Raw genomic sequence first — 5,005 nt, forward strand, 5'->3', positions numbered from 1 at the left:
GTCATGCGGATTATTCACTTGGAGGGTCAAATCCTCCTCTCCAGTTCCCACTTGCTCAAGGACAGGCTCTCCAGGAGGTACCGCTGCCCACCCCTGCCCGCTCCGGCCCTACTTCATCTGTGTGTGGATGGCACACCACCGAACACCTGGAACTTCCAGGGCGTGCAGTGCCTGTCGTGGGGCTTTCGAGACTGGCGCTGTTGGTCTCAGCCTCCTTTTACACTTACTCTCTTGGAAGCCATGACCCTTGACAGACATCCAGTGGGTGTGGCCTGGAAAAGAAGATGACAGCCACTACACTTCGCTTTGACCTCATCCTTCTTTTTTAATTATAAAAGTGATGTGTCCGTTTTTTATATAGAAAAAAAAGGAAAATACATAAAGTAGACAACGAAAGTCACTTCTCAACTCTCCCAGTCTCGCCTTGCAGTGCGTGACAGTCCTTCTGGGGATTCAAGCCTGCTCCTCTTTTTAAATATTACTTATTTCTGATTACAAAAGTGGTATGTGGCCATCTCAGAGACTGCAGACAAATGCACAGACATGCGTAAAAGTCAACTCAAATCCTCGTGCCCAAGATGACCCTGTTCACATTTTGATATATATCTTTCAGTCTTTATTCTAAGCATATACATCTGAATTATAGCAAAATTGGGATCACACTATAATTCTAAGTTCTAATGTGACTTTTTAATTTACTATGTCATGATCATTTTCCAAGCCACTAAGTAGTCTTACATGACGAAATTCTTATTGGCTACAGAGTTTTCCGTTGGATCCCTTGTGATCACTTGTTTATCCAACGCCCTGTGGTTGAATATTTAGATCACTCCTATTTTCCTAGTGTCGTATGTCACATTGTGACAGACCATGTGTGCAGAAGGCCTTGAGAGCGTCTCAGGAAAGAATTCCAGAAATGGAATTCCTTGGCGGGCCTTTTTAAAAATCTTTTATTTTACATTTAATTGTGCTCACAAACACATAACATTTAACTTAAATGGTTTAAATTTACCACCTCAAACTTTTTAAGTGTACAGTTCGGTAGCAATAAGTATATTCACATTGCTATGCAATAGATCTCTAGAAGTTTTTCATCTTACGAAACTGAAAACTCTATGCCCATCAAACACTAATTTCCCCTTCCCTCCCTCCAGCCCTAGGCAACCCCTTTTCTACTTAGTGTTTTTATGATTTTTGACTACTCTAGATACGTCATATAAGTGGAATCATACTATATGTGTCCTTTTGTGACTGGCTTATTTCACTTAACATAATGCCCTCGAGTTCATCCATGTTGCAGTAGGTGTCAAAGTTTTCTCCCTTTTTAAGGCCAAATAATATTCCATCGTGTACGTATACCACGTTTTGTCTATCAATTAATTCATTCATCAGTGGACATTTGGGTTGTTTCTACCTCTTAGCTATAGTGAATAATGCTGCAGTAAACACGAGTGTGCAAATATTTCTTCAAGATCCTGCTTTCAATTCTTTTGTATATATACCCAGAGGTTGAATTGGTGGATCATATGGTAGTTCTATTTTTAATTTTTTGAGGAACCTCCGTACTGTTTTCTATAGCGGCTGCACCATTTTGCATTCCCGCCAACAGTGCGCAAGGACCCCAATTTCTTCCTGTCCTTGCCAACACTTGTTTTCTGTTCTTTCAACAATGGGAGAGTGGCCATCCTGACGGGTGCAAGGTGATAGCTCGCTGTAGTTTTGATTTGCATTTCTCTAATGTTTAGTGATGTTGAGCATCTCTTCATAGGCTCATTGGCCGTTTTTTGAGCCTTTTAATACATATTGCCAAAACTTCTTCCAGAAATGTCGGGCCAGTTGAAACTCCTGCCACGAATGTGAGGGCAATTCTCCTTGCTTCGAGCCAACATTGTGCACCCCTCAAATTTTAAAAGTTCCCCTGAAATAACGTAGATGAAACAGTAAGCCAGCCGTCCACATTTGCCTTGTAATGCTAACAGCTACACACAATCTTTGAAAATAAAATTTCCTCGAATTGGGCAAAGAACGGGGCTGACCTTGATTTTCTTCTCTTATCAGGAGCACCAGGACCCAAGACTTGGTTTTGTAGGATTTTCAGAATCCTTTTCCTGTTTTAAACAGTTGCATGGCTCCTGAGTTTTATCATTAAGATTTAAATGGCCATTGGATTTGGAACATTTTGAGCATTCACATCAAAGATTGCTCCAGAAAGAAGCCCTTGGGTTTGAGTGACAAGCTTAAGAAAGACCTGCCTTGTTATTCTTGGTCCTCCACTGCCGGGTCCATTGTTTTTCTCTGCTGCTCCTGCCAACTCTTCCATAATACAGTAAAAATCAAAGCCCTAAGTAATAGGAGGTTATTTGCAAATGGTATTCTTTTTTTAAATAGAGCGGTTCCTTGTTAATAAACGAAATTTATTGAAAAGTCTTTTGAGAATCCTCATGAGTAGGCAGAGGCTGGACAGTCTGTTCTCAGCCACCAGTGGTGACAAGATGAAAGCAAGAAAGTGGCTCTCTGTCGGCTTCTCACATTTCTCCCAAGGAGCCCTCTTTTAAAATAAGGGTTTTGCACATTTCCCAAGTATATCTTCATATGAACTTAAAAGTTCTGGCCACTTTTCAGCCCAGCCATTCACACGGAGTTCCATCCATATTCTCTTGAGCCAAGTGAATGCAGCTTTCCAAAACACAGCCAAGTACCCGGCTTTCCCTGACGGGTATTTCCAGAAACAGCAGGGGTGGAGGGCGTAAGGCCCCCCAAGAGTTCTTGCAATCATTCAGGGACTTAGTAACGGGCAAGAACTCTAAGGATGAGCCACCCACCAAGTTTCGTGTCGTCAGCAAACCTATTATGTCTTTATTTCTGTCTCAACTCGTCACGAAAAGTATGTGAACTATATTATGGAAATCCATACAAAATATAAACATTGTGCAAGGAAACTGGGTGTCAGTTGGAGTCCCAAAAGAAGACCGAGGCACATTCCAAAGAGGATAATTTGAGGAAGGTTTACTTATAAAAATGTGGGTGCAGGGAAACCCCAAGGAATAATGCAGCAATCAGGACTGGCAGCTGCAAGGCTGTTAACACCTTCAGGCCCAACGGGCAAAGAAAGGAAGAATTTACTAGAACCCAGAAAGAGAGAGGTCTGGAATGTCGACAGAAGCCTGAAAGCAATGAGGTGCCGGCACGCAGTACCATGTGGATGAACCCTGAAAACTGCACAGTGAAGGAAGCCAGTCGAAAGGCCACAGACTGTATGGTTCCATTTAAAGGAATTGTCCAGAAAAGGCGAATCCACAGACACAGAAAGTGGACGAGTGGGGAGGGAGGGATGAGGAGTGAGTGCTAACGCTTCCAGGTTTCTTTTTTTGGGGTGATAAAAAAGTTCTGGAATGAGATAGTTCTGATCATTGCACAGTTCTGTGAATGTACTATAAACCGCTGAAGTGCTGTACTTTCAAATAGTGAAATTTATGGCATGTGAATTATATCTTAATAAATGTTTTCAAAAGAGGGGGAAAGTACGAACTTTGGTGGAAAGGCAGAGTCCGCCCAAGGCAACCTAGTAGGGGGAAGGGTGTGGAGGAGGGAGGATGAAGGCGGGGAGACCAGGGGAAAAATACAGTGACCTCCCCTCCCCGCCTCCCTCTAGCTGACTTTGGCTTTCCATTGGCCAAACCCAACTGTAAGCCAATGGGCTAGCGAGCATCTGGTGTAGCCTACATGGGTACCAAGACAGAGCATGATGGGAAAGATGCCGAGTAGATCTGGAGGGCAAATGGAAGACATCGGCCACCCCAAAATAAAAGGAAGATAAGAATATATAGGCGAGACGAAGCTGGGGTAGGGAGACTTGATAAAATACATCTGTAAGCTACTCTCTAGTTGCCGGAGTTAGTTCAGATTTGCTTATGACCTTCCTAGAAACCAGCACGGAGGGGATGCTATCGGGAAGGAGATCTATGCTGTCCGTTAGGTAAAAACAAGCTCAGGAGAAAGACGTTCCGCCGAAGGGTGGACACAGCCGCAGGCTCTGTGCTTACCAGGCTGCAGTCACGGCCTGGGAAAGACACGAGAGGAAAGTGGGCACTGGGTTCGCTGCTCTTCTCTGCCAGCTGAAGACTCACAACCACTTCCTTCCCTACACTCACAAGGCGGGTGGTGCTCCCTTAAAAAAGCCTCTCAATACCGCAGAATCACAGGGCATCCAGCACACTCGTTTAGGGCTCGGTCCTGGGCTCAGACCCCTTGAGGTTTTTAAAATTATTATTATTATTATTATTATTATTATTATTATTATTATTATTTATACCTACAGCACCTGGTCTTCCTAGGTGGACTCCCATCCAAGTACTAATCAGGCCCGACCCTACTTAGCTTCCGAGATCAGACATCAGGCTTATTCAGGGTGGCATGGTCATAGACCATGGACCACGGCTCCACTGGGGCGCAAACCCAGGACCTTCTGCGTGTAAAGCAGACATGCTAACCGCTACACCATGGAACCACGTCCAGACCCCTTGAGTTTAAACCCCTGCTCTAACAGTTAATTCTCTACAACCTGTGGAAAAGGACTTAGTCTGTAAAATGGGAGGAATTAAAATCCACACCTCGTAGGGTGGTTGTGAGATCAAATAATGCATGGCAAAGACTTAGCACGGCTCCTGGCACGTGACAAAGTGCTTAATAAATGTCTAGTTGGCCATAATGATGATATAAGAGTTGACCAGCCCTGCGCGATCATTTCATCTCATTGGCTCATTTTTCTAGGGGAGGAGAGGGAGGCCCAGAGAGGGGTGTGATCTATCCGAAACCATGCATGCAGTCAGAAAAAAGGCCAAGTCAGGAAAAGAACCCCGTCTGCAGTCTCAGCTCATGACAGAAATCCTCCACGGCATCTCCTGTGTTTATATTTTGCCTAGAAACTGTCCCCTGGGCAGCCCGTTTGCACTGCGGGCGCAGAGAGAGCCAAAGCCTCAGAACCTAGTTGTGCTGCATGTAGTCG

General features: G+C 44.3%; 1 pseudogene; it reads right to left on the bottom strand.

The window, feature by feature from the left end:
* Nucleotides 1-4,309: 4,309 nt before the first annotated feature.
* LOC120581838 (uncharacterized) lies at nt 4,310-4,425 on the bottom strand (annotated as a pseudogene).
* Between the last annotated feature and the right edge of the window lie 580 nt (nt 4,426-5,005).

The sequence above is a fragment of the Pteropus medius genome, unplaced genomic scaffold, assembly GCF_902729225.1.
Source record: "Pteropus medius unplaced genomic scaffold, Ma_sr-lr_union100, whole genome shotgun sequence".
Taxonomy (NCBI): Eukaryota; Metazoa; Chordata; class Mammalia; order Chiroptera; family Pteropodidae; genus Pteropus; species Pteropus medius.